The 22,137-nt window shown below is 46.9% G+C and overlaps 6 non-coding genes and 1 pseudogene across 6 annotated transcripts; all 7 read left to right on the forward strand.

The window, feature by feature from the left end:
• Nucleotides 1-438: 438 nt before the first annotated feature.
• On the forward strand, nt 439-602 carry LOC122142701. Its single transcript, XR_006158761.1, has one exon. It is a non-coding gene; the product is annotated as a U1 spliceosomal RNA (small nuclear RNA).
• Nucleotides 603-7,122: 6,520 nt separating this feature from the next.
• LOC122142705 lies at nt 7,123-7,298 on the forward strand (annotated as a pseudogene).
• A 515-nt stretch (nt 7,299-7,813) lies between these two features.
• Nucleotides 7,814-7,977, forward strand: LOC122142707. Its single transcript, XR_006158765.1, has one exon. It is a non-coding gene; the product is annotated as a U1 spliceosomal RNA (small nuclear RNA).
• A 952-nt stretch (nt 7,978-8,929) lies between these two features.
• Nucleotides 8,930-9,120, forward strand: LOC122142703. Its single transcript, XR_006158762.1, has one exon. It is a non-coding gene; the product is annotated as a U2 spliceosomal RNA (small nuclear RNA).
• A 529-nt stretch (nt 9,121-9,649) lies between these two features.
• On the forward strand, nt 9,650-9,813 carry LOC122142708. The gene has a single exon (XR_006158766.1). It is a non-coding gene; the product is annotated as a U1 spliceosomal RNA (small nuclear RNA).
• Nucleotides 9,814-10,778: 965 nt separating this feature from the next.
• Nucleotides 10,779-10,969, forward strand: LOC122142704. Its single transcript, XR_006158763.1, has one exon. It is a non-coding gene; the product is annotated as a U2 spliceosomal RNA (small nuclear RNA).
• Nucleotides 10,970-16,429: 5,460 nt separating this feature from the next.
• On the forward strand, nt 16,430-16,595 carry LOC122142709. Its single transcript, XR_006158767.1, has one exon. It is a non-coding gene; the product is annotated as a U1 spliceosomal RNA (small nuclear RNA).
• Nucleotides 16,596-22,137: the final 5,542 nt, after the last annotated feature.

A 22,137-nucleotide genomic window follows, 5' to 3' on the forward strand; every position in this document is an offset into this window, starting at 1 on the left:
TCTGCTCTTGCAGATGCCGTGGTTGCTGTTTTATTGAGAATTTCTCCTCGGATGCATCCACCTGAGGCCTTGGAGTCTTTCACTAACGAGCTGATGCATCGAATCAGGGTGTGTTTGGTTAAAGGGAGTCATCTCTAAAACAGATGACAACCGATTCAGATCTTCGAGTCTCTTCTAATGAGCTGATGATCTGAATCAGGTGTGTTTGATTAAGGTGACACAGAACACATTCATGCAGTGTTGGGGGGCCTCCAGGAACGCGGTTGGGAAACACTGATCTAAAACCAGGGTTGGGAAGCATCGGCTCGTGCCAACGCTTGGCAGTTTGCAGGCCAGTAACGGAAGGCAGCCGTCCTTCCTTTGCTAGGGGCGGCGGTCCACCGTTGATGAGGACGGTAGAGACGGAAATGGTACCTCTGACTGGCCGCCTGGGCCTTCATACTTACCTGGCAGGGGAGACACCATGATCAAGAAGGCGGTTCACCCAGGGCGAGGCTCGTCCATTGCACTCCGGCCGTGCTGACCCCTGCGAATTCCCCAAATGTGGGAATCTCGACTGCATAATTTATGGTAGTGGGGGACTGCGTTCGCGCTCTCCCCTGAAAGTGCTGGTTGAAAAAAGCAGATGGGTTTTTTCTCCCGATCTTTTTTTTTATACAAAGCGTTTGTTCTCGCTTACATTTTTGGGCTTCTCAATGATCCAGAGAGCTGTTCAGAATGAGGACTTCCGTCCTATGCTTGATATGGGTTGTGCATGTGTGAGAGAAGAAGAAAAAAAAAAAAAAAAAGAGTCACTTGCGCTCTTGAAAAACCGGCCCCTGGTGGTCAGACCTCACTTTTCAAGTCGATCGGACTGACTGCTGCCGAGCTGTAGCTGTTTTCATGTCTGTTTGGTTGTGCAGTTTCATTTCGTTGTCCCTTTTTTTTCAGCTTGCAGCGCCACCAAGTGGCCAGACGCAGCACCCTTTTTTTCTCCTGACCACAGACTGAGCCCGTGCATAGGCGTGCCGATTTGGGTGGCGTGATCTCATTCCTCTCTGGAGTTATAGCCATTTTAGCAACCTGGGCCACACGACCTTCGAACGTTTTGAGGGCCCCTCGCCAAGGTGGATGGAAATTTCCACTTTTTTTTTTTTGATGATTATTGACCGTCAGACTCCAGAGAATCTTTCTGTGCTGCTTTGGTTCGGACTGGGCCAAATACCTGGTGCTGGTTTGCAAAAGAAGGTTTTCGACAAAATCCCAAATAGCTGAAAATTTCACCAGAGCGACCTGCCAATTCGAGACCTGCCTCTCGTTCGGCTCGAGCCAAGGATTCCGATGACATGAGGCACGTGGCTCTGCGACAAACCGTTTGGGAGTTACGAGCGATGCCGTACTCTCCGCCGCAGCAGAGCCACCGTCGGGCCGATCGGGGCGAGGCTCGGTGACGTTGCAGACGGGGGAGGGTCCTACCGTCCCCCAGCGTTTCAGGTCTCCCTGACTTACCAAAGCCGAGATGGGCGTGGCCATGTCCCGCTTCCTCCCCGCTGCGCCATTGCGGCATCGCTTCTCGGCTTTTTGGCTAAGATCACGTGTCTGGTCGGACGGTTGAGACTGCGATCGCCTCTTGGAGGTTTCTTGTCTCGGGATCCCTTTATATCCCGAGTCACACAACTTTTAAGAGGTATATTGAACTCTGCTGCTTCGGGCTCCAACAAGTTTTAAGGTAAGGTCTTTTAGTTATTTATTGGATTATTTATTGTTGTATTTATTGTTGTATTTATTGTTGTTTTAAAGTTTTTAGGCTGTTGGTGCCTCCAACATGTCGGCTGCCCGTGCCGGCGTGCGGAGGCACCACAGCGTGCGCTTTCGTTTTAAAGAGGTGGATGGTAAGCTCCTGGGGATGTCACGTCTTGACTTCTCCAGGAAGCTAATCCAGCAAGCCTTAAATTTTAAACCTAGTGATTTGAATTGTTTAATGACTCTGCCCCTGAACAAAGGTTTTGACGTAAGTTTTAGATCTGCTCCCTTGTTACAAGATTTTTGGCAAAGGTTTGATGCTTGTAAGACCCAGTTCTCCATGTTTTCTGTTGAAAAGCTTTCTGACAATTCACTTAAAACTGTGATTGTTAGAATGTTTAATGAAACAGTGAGTGGAGATGATATTGTTGTATGGCTGGGTAGATTTTGCACGGTTCGTAGTCAACCAGTCAAGGTAACAGACGAAGATGGCATCTGGAATTGCGCTTGGAGAGTTCCCATTAAACAATGGGAGGATCCAAGCGGATTCCAGGGCCTGAGTCAGATACCTTCAATGATTGTGTTGGGAGAGAACCGCGGCTACATTCATTATCAAGGAATGCCCAAATTGTGCCGGAAGTGTGGGCACATAGGGCATCTTGCACAAGCATGCCAAGAAATCGTGTGTGGCAAGTGTAGAGAAATTGGTCACAGTTTTGAGGAATGTACCAATGGCAGACGGTGTAATCTCTGTGGTGAAACCAACCATCTCTACAGAGATTGCCCAAAAAGCTTTGCCAACAAGCTGAAAAGTAAGAAAATGGCCGCCCCACTAAAGGAGCAAACGGAGGAACAAAGGGAGGAGGCGGAGCCTGAGGTTTTGGCGGGAAATTCAAATATCCTGCCAACCTCAGGCATTGGACAAGAAAGAGAAAGTGGGGCGGCCACAGGGGCGGAGTCAAGTTTGTTGGGTGCACAGGGGGAGGAAGCCACTCCCCAACAAGATGAGAACAAAATGGAGGATGAAGAGGGGGAGATGGCTTCCTCCCTAGAAACTGTGTCAGAGATTAGTATGGTGGATAGTGGGAGTGAAACTGTTTGTTCCCTCCCCAATGCTCAAGTGCAGAAAAGGTCTGCGAGATCTCCTCTATTTCCAATAGAGGAGAAAAAGCTGAGGGCATCGCATCGGCTAGATAGTTCCTCTTTGGAAGATCTAGACCGTATGTGGCCCGGCGAATCTCCAAATGAAGTCTCTTTTCTGCACATTATGCTAAGAACATCGTCGCCGAAGGAACCGCAAGAGTCTTTCTCTGTGGAGCCTGAGGCGATGAGCATTTGTCCCCCTGATCCCAGCATCTCTGGGGAAAGGGAGAGGCAAATGCAACATGAGGTGACGTGATTTTAATATAACTCTGCAGTCTTTTTATCTTTTTGTTCCTCTTTTAAATGCTGGCATTTTAACCATACTGCTCATGGCCCTCACTATCTCTACAATCAATGTGAGAAGTGTGAGGTCCACACTGAGAGCACAGAATGTTTTATCATTTTTAAAAAATTTTAAGTCAGATATCTTTTTATTGCAAGAGTGTGCTCTGCCCTTTTTAAGTAGCTACAGGAAGTGGGAGGAGATGTGGACCATGGGGCCCTCAATATGGAGTGGCTCCAACTTTAACAAGAATGATGGTGTGGCTATTTTAATCAACAATTCAAACATCATGGTGAAGGGTACCACTGTGGTGAGGGGCGGGCGGGCAATTTTAGTGAATCTGACTTTTTTAGGTAAAGATCTTAATATTCTAAACGTGTATGGTTTTACAGAAAAAAATGACAGACATGAGCTTTTAGAGGATCTGCAGCCCCACATGTTAGGTAGGGTGCCCCTAGTGGTAGCGGGGGATTTTAATTGTGTTTTATCCAAAAAAGATAGAAAGAGGGCGACAGATGATTTTAATGTTGATAAAACATCGGTTTTATTACAAAATTTAGTCAAGGATTTTAAGTTAGTGGACTGTTTTAAACAACTGCATCAAAGAGAGGAGGGCTTCACCTGGTTCAGTGGTGATGGCGCCAGAGCCTCTCGAATTGACTATGTTTTTACAAGGGACTGCCCGCCAACCGATGCAACATTGACCCCCCTCTTTTTTTCGGATCACATGATGCTGTCTTGCACCCTTGCACTTTCCACGGGTGTGACGGTAGGAGGAGGGCTGTGGAAGCTGAACTGTTCCCTTTTAGAGGATGAAGAAGTGGTTAGAGAGTATAGGGAGCAGTTCAGCCAATGGCACACCCTCCAGGACTTTTATGACTCACGAGCACAATGGTGGGAAATGGTTAAACAAAGGACTGGACAGTTTTTTAGAAAAATAGGGAAAAGGAAAAAGACCAAGGAAAGAAGACGCATGATGGGGCTGCAGAAAAGACTGCAGAGATATTTTAACCTTTTAAACAGTGGATTGGATTTTACAGAAGAGATTAAAGAAGTCAAGAGAGAAATGTCAGTTTTATCTGAAGTTCAGAGTAGAGGTGTAATTTTAAGATGTAAGGAAAGAGAAATGGAAGAAGGGGAGAAATGTACAAGATACTTTTTTAAAAAAATTATAACACGGGGTGGGTCAATCTCTACTTTAAAGACTTTTAGCGGGAGGGAAGTAAGCGGAACAGAAGAAATTTTAAATGAAACTGAAAACTTTTATAATAACTTGTATAGTGCAAAAGAGGTTCACAATGGGGTTTTAGAGGAAGTTTTAACCTTTTTAAATAAAAAGGTGAAGAGCCCAGATGTGCTTTTATCCCAGGATTTTACAGTTTTAGAAATTCAAAAAGCTTTAAAAGATTTTAAAAAGGGGAAGTCCCCTGGCATTGACGGACTGCCCCTTGAATTTTATCTGACTTTCTGGGACATTTTAGCACACGAACTGTTGACAGTTTTTAAAGAATTTGAGACTCTTGACGGACTTCCTGACAGCTTTAGAGTAGGGATAGTTTCATTATTACACAAAAAAGGAGACAAGACTGACTTGAAGAACTGGCGACCAATCACGCTTTTAAATTTCGATTGTAAACTTTTTAGTAAGATTTTAGCAACACGTATGTCGACTGTTTTAGAGGACGTGATCCACCCGGATCAAGCTTGTGCTGTGCCCGGAAGAAAGATAACAGACAACCTAGTGCTGATCAGAGACGCCATCTGTTACGCGAGAGACAGAAATATTCGGCTAGTAGTCCTAAATTTAGATTTTGAAAAAGCATTTGATCGAGTCTCGCACCAGTACCTCTTTCGGGTACTGGAGAAAATGGGGTTTCCAGAGAGGTTTATAGCCTGGGTGGGACTGCTGTACAAGGGACTAGTCAGCAAAATTCTAGTAAATGGGCATCTTTCTAAAGCTGTGAACACATACACAGTGGTGTCCGTCAGGGATGTCCTTTATCTCCTCTTCTGTATGTGGCTTGCATCGAGCCACTGGCACAGATCTTGAGAAGGGATAAATGGATCAAAGGACTGGACGTTCCGGGGACGGGTGGACTGACGGCGACCTGTGCTTTATACATGGACGACGTAACTCTTTTAGCCACGGACATTTTATCCTTACGAAGAGCACTGGACTTGACTGACTGGTACGGTCGGGCCTCGGGCGCCAAACTCAATAGAAACAAGTCCGAGGCCCAGCTCTTCGGGCCGTGGGGGACGTGGACACAGGAGGACTGGATTTGGTTTTTAAAGACAACGATTTTAAAATTTTAGGTGTTAAATTTGATAAAGACGGAGGTGGACGGGAAAACTGGACTGACTTGCTAGGGAAAGCTAGGAAAAGACTGGGGTTTTGGGGACTAAGACAGTTGACAATGGAAGGTAAAATTTTAATTTTTAAATCTGTTATTTTACCTTTAATGCTACTTGTTTGTTCTGTTTTTATCCCACCTAGGAAATTCCTGATGGACCTAGAGAGGGCGGTGTTTTATTTCCTGTGGGGGTCCAAGTGGGAAAGATTGAAAAGGGAGGTGGTCAAAAAGAGACCTGAAAACGGCGGAAAAGGCCTCCCAGACCCCCACCTGTTTTTAGGCAGCCGCTTCACCGCCCTGCACATAAAATATGCTGTGACCCCATCCAACGATAACAAGACGGCAGCCATGACACGATTTTGGATGGGGTCTTATCTAAGGACTCTTAAGATTTTACCCGTAGATTTAAAAAAACCTGTGTCTTTTAACCTGTCTAAAGAACATAGTTTTATAAAAAAGTTTTTAAAGAAATACCTTTTAGAACAGCAAGATGTCACCATTTTAACTAACCACAAGCATCTCGTCTCTCTTGTGCAGGACCGGGAACCGGTGAGTCCAGTTCCAGGCCTCACACTAGGTGAGGCCAAACAAGTTTGGAGGAACGCTGCCCACCCCGCTCTCCAAAACAGGCACAAGGATTTATCGTGGATGGTGGCTCATGAGATCCTCCCGGTCAGGGCGGTTATGCACTCCAGAGGCATGGCCAAAAACCCCATCTGCCCTCGGTCCGGCTGCAATTCCCCGGAGACCGTCCACCACCTGCTCTGGGAGTGCGGCGCTGCGCGGGACCTGTGGGCCAAGACCGGTCCCCTGTATTTCCCGTGCCTACCAGCGGGTGGGGCCCAGTTCGGGTACCAGCTCGCCATCCTTGGGGTGGGCCGGGGCTTGAAGGACATGATGGCACAGGAATTCACCTCGCTCTGGCTCACCCTCAACGTCATCAAGGATGCCATCTGGGCCACCAGAAACCTGCTGGTGGGGAAGCGCGTTACGGTAACCCTCCATGCATGCGAGCTAAAGGTAACATCAATGCTGCAGGGGTACCGGACGACGATATTCGGACGGGGGGGCCGGGGTCGCACGGAGAGGGTCCCGGCCGCCAAACAGCCCTGACCGCCCGTAGATGCACCCTCACCAATCTGGCTACGGGAACAGCGGGCCAGCGGGCCGGAGGAGAGGGGATCTCCGCTGAGCCCATAAAAGAAGCATCTCACGTGCCTGTTCTGGAGAGCGGGGTGATAAATGACTTGATAAGGACTCACCCCCGGTTTTGCACAACAGATGACTTTTAAAGGCTATATGTTTGTGTTTTTATTGTTTTATCAAATGTAATTGGTTTTATTGAACAAAAAGATGCTTGTGTGTTATTTTAAATTTGTGTTTTAGCTTCTGAAATGTTCATACCTTTTAAAAACACACCACAGACATGGACTTTTAAAAAACAATGTTACACTTAATGGTTTTAAATGACTGATTTTTAATGAAGATTGTATTGTATTTTAAAACCATGTGTATTCTATGTATTCAAGTATGTTTTAAAAGAAAAAAATCTGTGATTGAAAAGAAATGTGTGTGAAAAAGTAAAAAAATGCAAAATTTAAGAATGAAAATGGTGACAATAAAACTTTTTTCGAAAGAAAAAATCTGTTCTTATCAGTTTAATATCTGATACGTCCCCTACCCGGGGACTACATATTAAATTGATTTTTGGATCACGGAGCTGGAGCCGGGGCTTGCTCTGTCCACTCCACGCATCGGCCTGGTATTGCAGTGTCTCCAGGAACGGTGTGCTTCCCTTTTCAGGGATTGCTGCTTATTGTGATGAATAACAACAGAAAAAAAGGAATGAGGCCTTTGTCCTGGCTCCCCCTGAGGTCTGCTCTTGCAGATGCCGTGGTTGCTGTTTTATTGAGAATTCTCCTCGGATGCATCCACCTGAGGCCTTGGAGTCTTTCACTAACGAGCTGATGCATCGAATCAGGTGTGTCTGGTTAAAGGGAGTCATCTAAAACAGATGACAACCGATTCAGATCTTCGAGTCTCTTCTAATGAGCTGATGATCTGAATCAGGTGTGTTTGATTAAGGTGACATAGAACACATTCATGCAGTGTTGGGGGGCCTCCAGGAACGCGGTTGGGAAACACTGATCTAAAACCAGGGTTGGGGGAAGCATCGGCTCGTGCCAACGCTTGGCAGTTTGCAGGCCAGTAACGGAAGGCAGCCGTCCTTCCTTTGCTAGGGGCGGGGGTTCACCGTTGATGAGGACGGTAGAGACGGAAATGGTACCTCTGACTGGCCGCCTGGGCCTTCATACTTACCTGGCAGGGGAGACACCATGATCAAGAAGGCGGTTCACCCAGGGCGAGGCTCGTCCATTGCACTCCGGCCGTGCTGACCCCTGCGAATTCCCCAAATGTGGGAATCTCGACTGCATAATTTATGGTAGTGGGGGACTGCGTTCGCGCTCTCCCCTGAAAGTGCTGGTTGAAAAAAGCAGATGGGTGTTGGTCTCCCGACCTTTTTTTATACAAAGCGTTTGTTCTCGCTTACAATTTTTGGGCTTCTCAATGATCCAGAGAGCTGTTCAGAATGAGGACTTCCGTTCTATGCTTGATATGGGTTGTGCATGTGTGTGAGTGAAGTTGTTTAAAAAAAAAAAAAAAAGTCACTTGCGCTCTTGAAAAATCGGCCCCTGGTGGTCACAGACCTCACTTTTCAAGTCGATCGGACTGACTGCTGCCGAGCTGTAGCTGTTTTCATGTCTGTTTGGTTGTGCTTTTTCATTTCGTTTTCCATTTTTTTTTCAGCTTGAAGCGACACCAAGTGGCCAGACGCAGCAACCTTTTTTTCTCCTGACCACAGACTGAGCCCGTGCATAGGCGTGCCGATTTGGGTGAAGTGATCTCATTCCTCTCTGGAGTTATAGCCATTTTAGCAACCTGGGCCACACGACCTTCGAACGTTTTGAGGGCCCCTCGCCAAGGTGGATGGAAATTTCCACTTTTTTTGGATGATTATTGACCGTCAGACTCCAGAGAATCTTTCTGTGCTGCTTTGGTTCGGACTGGGCCAAATACCTGGTGCTGGTTTGCAAAAGAAGGTTTTCGACAAAATCCCAAATAGCCGAAAATTTCGCCAGAGCGACCTGCCAATTCGAGACCTGCCTCTCGTTCGGCTCGAGCCAAGGATTCCGATGACATGAGGCACGTGGCTCTGCGACAAACCGTTTGGGAGTTACGAGCGATGCCGTACTGTCCTCTCCGCCGCAGCAGAGCCACCGTCGGGCCGATCGGGGCGAGGCTCGGTGACGTTGCAGACGGGGGAGGGTCCTACCGTCCCCCAGCGTTTCAGGTCTCCCTGACTTACCAAAGCCGAGATGGCGTGGCGTGGCCATGTCCCGCTTCCTCCCCGCTGCACCATTGCAGCATCGCTTCTCGGCCTTTTGGCTAAGATCAAGTGTAGTATCTGTTCTTATCAGTTTAATATCTGATACGTCCCCTACCCGGGGACTACATATTAAATTGATTTTTGGATCACGGAGCTGGAGCTGGGGCTTGCTCTGTCCACTCCACGCATCGGCCTGGTATTGCAGTGTCTCCAGGAACGGTGTGCTTCCCTTTTCAGGGATTGCTGCTTATTGTGATGAATAACAGAAAAAAAGGAAGGAGGGCTTTGTCTTGGCTCCCCCTGAGGTCTGCTCTTGCAGATGCCGTGGTTGCTGTTTTATTGAGAGTTCTCCTCGGATGCATCCACCTGAGGTCTTGGAGTCTTTCACTAACGAGCTGATGCATCGAATCAGGTGTGTTTGGTTAAAGGGAGTCATCTAAAACATATGAGACCCTTTGTCTGAGACACCCGATTCAGATCTTCGAGTCTCTACTAATGAGCTGATGATCTGAATCAGGTGTGTTTGATTAAGGTGACATAGAACACATTCATGCAGTGTTGGGGGGCCTCCAGGAACGCGGTTGGGAAAAACACTGATCTAAAACCAGGGTTGGGAAGCGTCGGCTCGTGCCAACGCTTGGCAGTTTGCAGGCCAGTAATGGAAGGCAGCCGTCCTTCCTTTGCTAGGGGCGGGGGGTTCACCGTTGATGAGGACGGTAGAGACGGAAATGGTACCTCTGACTGGCCGCCTGGGCCTTCATACTTACCTGGCAGGGGAGACACCATGATCAAGAAGGCGGTTCACCCAGGGCGAGGCTCGTCCATTGCACTCCGGCCGTGCTGACCCCTGCGAATTCCCCAAATGTGGGAATCTCGACTGCATAATTTATGGTAGTGGGGGACTGCGTTCGCGCTCTCCCCTGAAAGTGCTGGTTGAAAAAAGCAGATGGGTTTTTTCTCCTGATCTTTTTTTTTATACAAAGCGTTTGTTCTGGCTTACTTTTTCGGGTTCTCAATGATCCAGAGAGCTGTTCAGAATGAGGACTTCCGTCATATGCTTGGTATGGGTTGTGCGTGTGTTTCGGGGAAAAAAAAAAAAAAAAAAAAAAAAAAGTCACTTGCGCTCTTGAAAAATCGGCCCCTGGTGGGTTCAAATTTCTCACAGACCTCACTTTTCAAGTCGATCGGACTGACTGCTGCCGAGCTGTAGCTGTTTTCATGATTGTTTGGTTGTCCTTTTTCATTTCCTTTTCATTTTTTTTCACCTTACAGCGCCACCAAGTGGCCAGTCACAGCACCCTTTTTTTCTCCTGACCACAGACTGAGCCCGCGCATAGGCGTGCCGATTTGGGTGAAGTGATCTCATTCCTCTCTGGAGTTATAGCCATTTTAGCAACCTGGGCCACACGACCTTCGAACGTTTTGAGGGCCCCTCGCCAAGGTGGATGGAAATTTCCACTTTTTTTTTGGATGATTATTGACCGTCAGACTCCAGAGAATCTTTCTGTGCTGCTTTGGTTCGGACTGGGCCAAATACCTGGTGCCGGTTTGCAAAAGAAGGTTTTCGACAAAATCCAAAATAGCCGAAAATTTCGCCAGAGCGACCTGCCAATTCGAGACCTGCCTCTCGTTCGGCTCGAGCCAAGGATTCCGATGACATGAGGCACGTGGCTCTGCGACGAACCGTTTTGGGAGTTACGAGCGATGCCGTACTCTCCGCCGCAGCAGAGCCACCGTCGGGCCGATCGGGGCGAGGCTCGGTGACGTTGCAGGCGGGGGAGGGTCCTGCCGTCCCCCAGCGTTTCAGGTCTCCCTGACTTACCAAAGCCGAGATGGGCGTGGCCATGTCCCGCTCCTCCTCCGCCTCGCCCCATTGCACCACTGCAGCATCGCTCTCGGCCTTTTTGGCTAAGATCAAGTGTAGTATCTGTTCTTATCAGTTTAATATCTGATATGTCCCCTACCCGGGGACTACATATTAAATTGATTTTTGGATCACGGAGCTGGAGCCGGGGCTTGCTCTGTTCACTCCACGCATCGGCCTGGTATTGCAGTGTTTCCAGGAACGGTGTGCTTCCCTTTTCAGGGATTGCTGCTTATTGTGATGAATAACAGAAAAAGGAATGAGGGCTTTGTCTTGGCTCCCCCTGAGGTCTGCTCTTGCAGATGCCGTGGTTGCTGTTTTATTGAGAGTTCTCCTCGGATGCATCCACCTGAGGTCTTGGAGTCTTTCACTAACCGAGCTGATGCATCGAATCAGGTGTGTTTGGTTAAAGGGAGTCATCTAAAACATATGAGACCCTTTGTCTGAGACACCCGATTCAGATCTTCGAGTCTCTACTAATGAGCTGATGATCTGAATTCAGGTGTGTTTGATTAAGGTGACATAGAACACATTCATGCAGGGGTTGGGGGGCCTCCAGGAACGCGGTTTGGGAAACACTGATCTAAAACCAGGGTTGGGAAGCGTCGGCTCGTGCCAACGCTTGGCAGTTTGCAGGCCAGTAATGGAAGGCAGGGCGGGGGTTCACCGTTGATGAGGACGGTAGAGACGGAAATGGTCCCTCTGACTGGCCGCCTGGGCCTTCATACTTTACCTGGCAGGGAGACACCATGATCAAGAAATTTATTGACCGTCAGACTCTAATCCAGAGAATCTTTTGAAAGGACACGTGGTTTCGAAATGGGCCAACTACCTGGTGGCCGTTTGCAAAGAAGTTTCGACAAGATCCAAAATAGCCCAAATAGTAATGCCAGAGGCGACCTGCAATTCGAGGACCTGTAATCTCGTTCGCTCGAGCCAAGGGTAAGATTCCCGATGACAATGAGGCACGTGTCTCTGCGACAACCGTTTGGAGTTATACGACGATTCCGTACTCTAGCTCCGCAAGCTGGGCTGATGTCTGTCTACATACTGTAAAGCCTCGTGATGTTGCATACTGGGTTTTTTTCACCCGGGTCCCTAACGTTTAAAAAGGAACTCCCTGACTTACTGTAGCCCAGATGGCTTGGCATGTCCCGTTTTTTTCAATGGTTAAATAAACCATAAAGTAACGCATTTTCGGCCTTAACCAATTTAATGTAATTCTCGTTTCTTTGTTCTGTTGTTAAATTATCTTGTATCTTGGGTTTTGTATGTTTTGGTAAATAGTGTTAAAGTGTGGTTTAAACTTCGTGTTTAGAATAGTGTGTCGTGGGTTTAGTTTTATGGGTACAAAAAAGAGCATTAAATAAAAATGTGAGGTGAACTATATTTACTACGACTCGTTTTGTGATTGAAAGATAGTCGATTTTGTATGGAAGCAGAAAAAATAAAAAGAATAATAAAATCACCAACCCTTAAACATAAAAAGGATCTTTTAATGAACCACCCTAGATACAGTCGACCTGTTTAAATTATATCCTAAAAAAAACGAAAAGATGTCAAGTAGAGATGTGTTGGAGAACGTTGCAAAAACGAAAAAAAAAACATAACACCATCGATCTTCTCTATTAAGGAAATGAGCTCATGTTTATGTTATTTATAAAAAAAATTGATGTGTGTTTTGTGCCCGTGTGGTGTGTAACCGATCTAAAACGCAGTAACGACCAACCAACAAAAAAAACGTTTGAAAAAAACTAAGGACCCTAATTACATGGCTAGGCAATCACCCTTGCTACGGCTTAACAAGGGAGCCGGCTAAAGGCCCCGTGCCTCATGTGTCACCGGGGGAGACCCCATTAAATAATTCATGAATGGCAAGCCGTCCAGTGTCACCCCCCGTGCTCTTCCCCCCGTATGAGTGCAAAGGTGATCTCGACTGCTAATGTAGGACAGTGGGACTGCTTTCGCGCGCCCCCTGAAGTTGCTGTCAGTCCCTCAATAATGCAGTTTCTTCTCCATTTATCTCTTTGCACAGTCAGACACCCTGGATTCCCAGAGCGTCAAATGAGGTTTTCCGTGCCCTATCTTGTCGATTTGTTGGCGTGTGTAAAACAAAAAAAAAGCCACTTGCCTCACAGATCAAGCATGCCCCCTGTGCTTCAAATTCGTGCACACAAAACTTTTCAAGCGATCGGGCAGACTGCTGCCGAGCTGTAGCGGTGTTCATGATTGTGTGGTTTGTGAAGAATTCATTTCTGAATAGATTTTTCACCTGAGAGAGGCGGGCCACCATGAGAGAGAGTCGAGAGCAGCACCCTGTTCTCCTGAGGGACAACTGAGCAAAACAGCCTAGCGGGAAAATGAAGTGAGTGAGAGGCATGGGTTTTTCTCCACGTTATCGCCATTTTACAGACCGGTTTGCGACCTAGGAGTTATGCAACAGTGCCACGCCCAATGTGATGGAAGTAGTCCACTTTTTGGCGGTGCCATGCCCGTCTGACTCGTTTGTAATTGATTTACACAATGCCTTTGGTTCATGCCTGATCCAAATGTGCGGTGAGGAGGAGAAAACAAGGAGTTTTCGATGGCATACAAAGTCCATGAACCCAAAAATAAAGAGCGACTATAAATAAGCTGGACTGCATGAAAACTGAAGCGCGCGTGCCACTGCATTTCACCGAGAACAGGATCCTGCACTGACTGAAATCCACACCAGCGTGAGTACAAGCGAGTGGGCCGGAACACTGCATGCCTAGTTTAGTTACCCACCTCGGGCCGTCAGGTGCAGGCTCGTTGACAGTCAGACGGGGACAACTGGATACAGAGCAAAGCAAAACCCCTCGGTCTCCTGACTTAACATCGCGAGATGGCGTGGCCAAACCACTGTATGATATTGGGCTGCATGCACAGGTTAAAAAAAAAAAAGACATGCCTGTAAATTTATCTGGATCATGGCATGTTTCTTAGCTCATTTAACATTTCTTCAATTCTACCCGGTTCTACATCTTAAAATTGACAGATGGATCACTGAAGCTGGAAAGCCGGTGCTTGCTTCTAGACGCACTCCACGCATCGCCTGGTAATCGTGTTTTCCGAATAAAAGCTTTCCCGGTTCAGTCTGTGCTAATTATTTGTAAACAGGTCAGAAAAAAGTGAGGCTTGACTTGGCTCCCCCTGTAGGTCTCTCGTTGCGATGCCAAAATATGCTGGTTTACCCCGCCAGATCTGAATCTCCCCAGGGCATCCACCTTAAGACTTTGGAGACTTTCACGACGAACTGCATTAAAATCGAAATACTGTAATTTAACCTGTTGTTAAAGAAGCATCTAAACATAGGAGATTATTTGCTGAGACACCCGAATTCAGAACTTCGCAGTCTCTACTATGCTGCTTAATGATCATGTCATCACTGTGTTTGAATAGGTGACATCAAGATACAAATATCTTTAAGTGGTGTAGCCTCCAGGATGTCGTGTGGGAATTTGCCGTATGACAACCCTGTGTTGGGAAGGACTATTATGCACATTTCCTATTGCTTGGCGTTTGCCTCGCCCTAATGGTGAAAGGCAAGCCGTCCTTCCTTTGATCATGGTGCGGTGGTTCAACATTCACACGTTGATGAGGACGGAGAGACGAAATGGCGGCATCCGACTGGGCCGCGCTGTCCCTCTCTACCGTACTCACAGGGGAGACACCATGATCCCTAGGGGGCAAATCACCCAGACGGCTGCCGTCTCTCCATTAACTCCCCGCAAAACTGACCCGTTGTGCATTCGTGAAATGAGCGCTCTCGACAACCCTAATTTACTGGTAGTGTTCCCAACCGCGTTTCGCGCTCATCCCAGGAAGGGCTGCATGAAAAAGCAATTCTATGGCCAACCTTCCAAACTACACACCTGATCAGATCATCAGAGCATTAGTACTGACCGAAATCTGAAGCGGTTGTCTCAGAGGAGGGACTTCCATATGTATGCTTGACTCCCTTTAACCAAACAAACAACGGGACACCTGATTCTGCATCCGCTCTCTCGTTGAAGAAAGCGTCACCTCAGGTGGATGTCATCCGAGGAACCTCACAATACCTCAGCAACCACAAGTCTGCATCGACTGACTCAGGGTGACGAGACAAAGGCCCTGATTTTTTCGCATCCTTCCTGCTCTTGGTATTCCCTACTTCAGTTCCAACTACCCTGCAACAAGTTTCAGGGCCACAGCGCACACGTTGTGTGTTCCTTTTGTGCCAGGCACGGTTTGTCTCCGGGACCACGACTAGAGCGCCCCGCCGAGAGGCGTGTCGATTTGGTGCAGAGTGAGACCCCGGCTCCGCGCCTGAGTGATAAACCTAAAATGCAATTTAAATATGTACCAGGCGACGTTATGGAGGACCTCGCCAGAAGGTTGGAAACTGAAAGAACGATTGTTGTGTGATGATTTATTGACCGGCACTCCAAGAATCGATTCTGTTCTGCTGGTGCAGTTCGCAGGAAGGCAATACCAATGTGCCACCCCACCGCCAAAAGAGGCTTTGGACAAAATCCCAAATACCATAAATTTCGACCAGAGCGACCTCCAATAGTAGCCTGCCCTCGTCTGCGTCTCGAGCCCGAGCCTACGCGCGCTAGTCTGAATTATGACCGTGGCTCTGCTGCGCGGAAGTACCGCATCGGGGAGTCTCATAGAATCCCAAACGGGGTTTCCGGCGCATCAAGCCGGCGTGCCTCATGTCAAATCCCGGAATCCTTGGCTCGAGCCGAACGAGAGTCAGGTCTCGATTGCAGGTCGCTCTGGCGAAATTTTCGGCTATTTTGGATTTTGTCGAAAACCTTCTTTTTTTGCAAACCGGCACCAGGTATTTGGCCCAGTCCGAACCAAAGCAAGCACAGAAAAGTGCTCTGAGAGTCTGACGGTCACATAATCATCAAAAAAAGTGGAAACTTTCCATCCACCTTGGCGAGTGGGGCCCTCAAACGTTCGAGGTCTTGTGGCCCCCCAAGGGTTTTTTTTTTTGCTAAAAAGGCTTAAACTCCAGAGAGGAATGAGACAAAAAAACAAATCAATGCACCCAAATCGACACGCCGATGCGCGGGCGCAGTACCTGTGGTCAGGAGAAAAGGGGCTGCTGTGACTGGCCACTTGTGTGCGCTGTAAGGTGAAAAAAAATGAAAAGGAAATGAAAATGAGCACCAAAACAATCGATGACAACAGCTACAGCATCGCGGCAGCAGGCAAAAAAAGTCCGATCGGACTATGAAAGAGTGCGGTCTGTGAGAGAAAGAAATTTGAAGCCACCAGGGGCCGATTTTTCAAGGAGCGCAACTTGTTTTTTTTTTTTTTTTTTTTTCCACACTCACAACCCATACCAAGATTAGGACGGAAGTCCCTCATTCTGAACAGCTCTCCTGGATCATTTGAAGAACCAAAAGTAAGCCGACAACGCTTGTAATAAAAAGATCAGAAGGTGCTAGCACACATTTCATGCTGTTGGGGCTCCCAGGAAACGCGGTGGGAACACTGATCTAAAACCAGGGTTGGGAAAGCGTCGGCCTGCCACGCTGGCCAGTTTTTCAGTCCAGTAACGAAGGCCCGGCCGTCCTTTCATTTGCTTAGGGCGGGGTTCCCCGTGAATGAGGACCGGTGAGACGAAATGGTACCTCTGACTGGCCGCCTGAGCCTTCATACTTACCTGGCCATGGGAACACCATGAAATCAAGAAGGCGTTCCCCCAGGGCGAGGCCTCGTCCATTGCCTCCGCCCTGCTGACCCCTGCGATTCCCCAATGTGGGAATCTCGACTGCAATAATTTATGGTTAGTGGGGGACTGCGTTCCGCCGCTCTCCCCTGCAAGTGCTGGTTTGAAAAAGCAGATGGGTTTTTTCTCCTGAATCTTTTTTTTATACCAAGCGTTGGTTCTGGATTAACTTTTCGGCTTCTCAATGATCCGAGAGCTGTGCAAAATGAGGACTTCCGTCCATGCCTTGGTATGGGTTGTGCGTGTTGTAAAAAAAAAAAAAAAAAGTCACTTGCGCTCTTGAAAAATATCGTCCCCTGTTGGTTTCAAATTTCTCACAGACCTCACTTTTCTTCAAGTCTATCGGACTGACTGCTTGCCGACTGTTGCTGTTTTTCATGTCCTGTTTGGTTGTGTCAGTTTCATTTTCCTTTTCCCTTTTTTTTTTTCAGCGTGCAGCGCCACCAAGTGCCATACCCGCACCCTTTTTTTCTCCCTGACCCCAGACGTGAGCCCCGTGCCACAGGCGTGCCGAATTTGGTGAAGTGATCCTCATTCTCCTGGGGTTCTAGCCATTTTAGCAACCTGGGCCCACACCTTCGACGTTTTTTGAGGCCCCTCTCCCAATGTGGATGGAAATTTCCACCTTTTTTTTGGAGTGAATTATTGACCGTCAGCTCCGAGATCTTCTGTGCTGCTTGGTTCGGAGGTGGCCACATACCTGGGTGCCGGTTTGCCCAAAAAGGTGTTCGACAAAAATCCCAAAATAGCCAAAAGTCGCCAGAGCGACCTACTACAATTCGGACCCTTGCCTCTCGTTCGGCTCGAGCCAGGATCCGATGACCTGAGCCGGTGGCCTCTGCGACGACCTTTTGTGAGTTACGAGCGTGCCGACTCTCCGCCGCAGCATAGCCACCGTCGGCCCCCCTCGGTCAGCTCCGGTTCGTTGCATACGGGAGGGTCCTAACGCGCCCCAGCGTTTTCAGGTCTCCTAACTTACCAAAGCGAGATGGTCGTGGGCCATGTCCCGCTTTCTCCCCGCTGCCCACCACTGCAGCATCGCTTTCTCCCTTCGGCTTTTTTGCTAAGATCCGTTCGTTACGGATACCGGTTGAGACTGCGATCCGCCTCTTGGAGTTTCTGTCTCGTGATCCCTTATATTCCCATCCACACAACTTTTAAGAATGTATAAATTGAACAGCTCTGCTTCTTCGGCTCCAACAAGTTTTTAAGGTTAAGGTGTGTTAGTTATTTATGGATTATTTATTGTTGTATTTATTTTTGTTTTTTAAAGTTTTTAGCTGTTGGTGCCCCCTCATGGTCGGCTGCCCCGTGCCGGCGTGCGGCTGCACCACAGCGTGCGCTTTCGTTTAAGAGTGGATGGTACGCTCCTGGGGGATTCACGTCTTGCTTCTCAGAAGCTAATCCCAGAGCCCTTAAATTTTTTAAACCTACGATTTACATTTGTTAATGACTCGCCCCTTAACAAAGTTTGACGTATTTTAGATCTGCTCCTTGTTACAAGATTTTTGGCAAAGGTTTGATGCTTGTAAGAACCCATTTTTCTCTTCATTGGTTTTCGTTAAGAATCTTGTCTGACAATGGGGCCACTTAAACTGTGATGGTTTTAGAATGGTTAATGAAACATGATGGAGATGAATATTTTGTATGGCCTGGGTCTATTTTGCACGGTTCGTAGTCCAACCATCCCCTGTTAGTACGAGATGGCTCTGAAATTGCGCTTGGAGATGGCCTTAAACAATGGGAGGATCCAAGCCTTTCCATGCCTGAGGCAAAATACCTTCATGATTGGGTTGGAGCGAACCGCGGCTACATTCACTATCAGAATGCCCAATTGTGCCGAATTGTGGAACAATAGGGCATCTTTGCACAGCATGTCAAAATCGTGTGTGGCAATTTGTAAGCAACTTGGTCACAGTTTTTTGAGGAATGTACCATGGCAGACGTGTAATCTCTGTGTGAATCCAACCCTCCTCAATTGCCAAAAAGTTTTGCCAACAAACTTGAAAGTAAAGAATGGCCTCCCCACTAAAGGAGCATGGAGGAACACAGAGAGGAGGCGAGCCTGAGTTTCTGGCGGGATAATTCAAATATCCCTCAAACTCAGCATTGGACAGAAAGAAATGGGGCGGCCAAAGGGGCGGAGTCAAGTTTGTTGTGTGCACAGGGGGAGAAGCCACTCCCCAACAATGAAACAAATGGAGATTAAATGGTTACGCTTCCCTCCCTATAACTGTGTCCGAGATTAGTGTGTTGGAAAGTGGGAGTTAAATTGTTTTGTTCCCTCCCCAATGCTCCAAGTTGCAAGAAAAGGTCTGCAGATCTCCTCTATTTCGCATAGAGGAGAAAAAGCTGAGGGCATCGCATCGGATAAATATTCCTCTTTGTCGAAAAAAAAATCTAGAACGTATGTGGCCCCCGAATCTCCCCAATGAAGTCGCTTTTCTGCACTTATGCAAGACATCGTCGCCGAAGGAAACCGCAAGAGTCCTTTTCTCTGTGGATCCTGAGGCACGAGCATTGTGTCCCCCCTGATCCCAACATCTCTTTGGAAAGGGTGAGGCAAATGCCAACTGATGTACCCGTGATTTTATTACATTTTTTGTAGTCTTTTATTGTCTTCTTTTTTAAATGGCCTCATACCTTTTTGAACCATACTGCTCATGGCTCCACCATCTCTAACCATAAATGTGAAGACTGTGAAGAGCCAAAGTAAGAGCACAATGTTTTTAGCCTATTTAAAATCTTTGAAGTCTGAATATTTTTTTTATTATAACAAGAACATGTCTTTGCCTTTTTTTATCCGAATTATAGGGATTGGGCGGATCTTTTGCCCCAGGCTTTCTTGGAGTGGGCCATTTAACACACTGATGGTGTTGCACCATTTACTAAACAATCCCAAACTTGGTTGAAGGGCCGCACTGCTGTGAAGGGAAGGGCGGCAATTTTTTTAGCAAATCCTGACTTTTTAGGCAAGATTTTTATGTTTTGAATGTGTATGGTTTTTACGGACAAAATGATAGGTATGCGCGTTTTTTAGAAGACTGCAATCCCCCACATGCTAGGTCGGCTCCCCTAGGTTAGCAGGGGGATTTTAATTGTGTTGTATATCTAAAGCGGACCAGGAAGAGGGTAGGGGAGGATTGTTAAAATTTACTAAGACTCGTTTTATTACAAAAGTTTTAGTCAAGATTTTAAGTTGAAGTATGACTGTGTTTTTAAAAAATGCCTCAGAGAGGAGGGCTTGTCACCTGGTTTAGTGGTGACGGCAGCCAAAGCCTCTCGAATCGCCTATCTTTTTACAGAACTTGCCCCCAAACCGATGCTCCATTGACCCCACTCTTTCTGTTCAGATTCACTTGATGCTATCTTGCCCCTTTCACTGCCCCACCGTGTTGACATAGGGGAGGGTTTGTGGAAGCGGAACTGCTCCCTTTTAGAGAAGGAGGAGGTATTCTTGGTGAGTATAGGGAGCAGTTCGCACAATGCAACCCTCACCAACTTTATGATACACATGCACAGTGGTGGGAATGGTAAAGGACCGTACAAGACAGTTTTTTTAATGGAGGTAGGAAGACCAAAAGACATGGAAAAGAGAGCGATGGGGTTGCAAAAAAGCTACAAAGATATTTTAAATCTTTAAACAATGTTTTGATTTAGCAAAATACTCCCAGAGGTAAAAAAATAAATGTCAGTTCCTATCCAGTACCAAAGTAAAGGTGTATTTTAAGAAGCAAAAGAAAAGAAATAGATTACGGTGACAAGTGTAAAAACAAGATACTTTTTTTTAAAAAGAATAATAAACAATGGGATGGCATAACTAGGTTAATGTAGAGGAGGGATGTAAGCACAACAGAAGAGATGTTTTAAGAATTAAAGTTGTTTGACGAGTTATATAGTAAAAAAAGATGTACACCGATGAGACCGGCAAGGGAAGTTTTAAACTTGTTTAGTCCAGAAAGTTAATTGCCAAAATATAAAGTTTTTATCCCAGATTTTACTAGTTTAGATTGCAAAGCTCCTTAAAGTTTTACAAAAGGGGAAGTCCCAGAGCTGATTGGACTTCCCTAGAGTTTATCTTACATTTTGGGATATTTGCAACACTGAATTATTTGGCTGTTTTTAACAACTTGGAGACCCTCTTGACAGACTACCCCCAGTTTTAAGGATAGGTATGTGGTCTTTTACTGTACAAAAAAGGGGACAGGACTGACTTAAAAAATTGAGACCAATCACACTTTTAAACCTGACTGTAAGCTTTTTGTAAAATTTTTAGCAACACATTTCGACTGTTTTAGAGGACGTGAGCCACCCAGAGCCAAGCTTGTGTGTGCCCGGAAAAAGATAACCGACACCTATGCGGATTCAAAGACACACTGTTACGCGAGGACAGAATATCGTTATAATTTAGGTAGTCCTGATTAGACTTTGAAAAAGCATTTGGACCGATTCTCGCACCAGTACCCTGTTCGTTACTGCAAAAAAGGGTTTTTTCCAGAAGGTTTTATAGCTTGGGTGGGGACTGCTGTACAGACCTTTTCACAAAATCAGTAATGGGCATTTATCCCAAGGCCAGTAATACGGCCAGTGGTGTTCGTCGGGTGTCCTTTATCTCCTCTTCTGGTACGTGGCTTGCCTCGACCACTGGCACAGATCATTGAGAAGGGACAAATAATCAAAGGACCTAAAGTTCCTGGGACGGGGCGACTGGACAGCTACTTTGTGTTTTATACAGGACGGACATACCCGTGTTTTAGCCACGGACATTTTATCCTGAGGCGAAGAGCAACTGGACTTGAAGCAATGACCTGGGTACGTCGGGGCCTCGTGCCCGCCACAAACTCAATAGAAACAAGTCCGAGGCCCACTCTTCGGGACGTGGGGGGACGTGGACACATATACGGTGCTTTGTTTTTTAAAGACAACGAGTTTTAAAAAATTTTAGGTGTTAATTTGATACAGACCGAGTGGACCGGAACACTGTAACTGACTTGCCTAGGAAAGCTAGGAAAAGACTGGGGTTTTTGGGGACTACTACATTTGACAATGGAAGGTAAATTTTAATTTTAAATCGTTTTTTTAACCTTTACTGCTACTTTTTTGTTCTGGTTTTTATCCCACCTAGGAAATTCCTGATGGACCTAGAGAGGGGCGGTGTTTTTATTCCTGTGGGGGGTCCAGTGGAAAGATTGAAGAGGGAGGTGGTCAAAAAGAGACCGAAAAAAACGGCGGAAAAGGCCTCCCAGACCCCCACCGGTTTTAGGCGCCTCTTCACCGCCCGGCCATAAAAATGCTTGACCCCATCCAACGATAAACAACCAGCCTTGACAAACGTTTTGGATGGGGTCTTACCTATGACCTCTTAAGATTTTACACCCGGAGACTTGAAACACCAGTTCCTTTTAAAACCGGCCAAAGAACAAGTTTTTTCTAAAAAAAGTTTTTACAGAAATACCTTCTTTAGACATCAAGATGTCACCATTTAACTACCACAGCAAGCTCGTCGCTCTTTGCATGACGCGCACCGTTGAGGTTCCGTTTCCAGGCCTCAACGAGGGGCCAAACAATTTGGATAGAACGCTGCCCCCCGCTCTCTCCAAACAGGCACCGGGATTATCGTGGATGTGGCTCATT

Source organism: Cyprinus carpio, unplaced genomic scaffold (assembly GCF_018340385.1).
Source record: "Cyprinus carpio isolate SPL01 unplaced genomic scaffold, ASM1834038v1 S000000058, whole genome shotgun sequence".
Taxonomy (NCBI): Eukaryota; Metazoa; Chordata; class Actinopteri; order Cypriniformes; family Cyprinidae; genus Cyprinus; species Cyprinus carpio.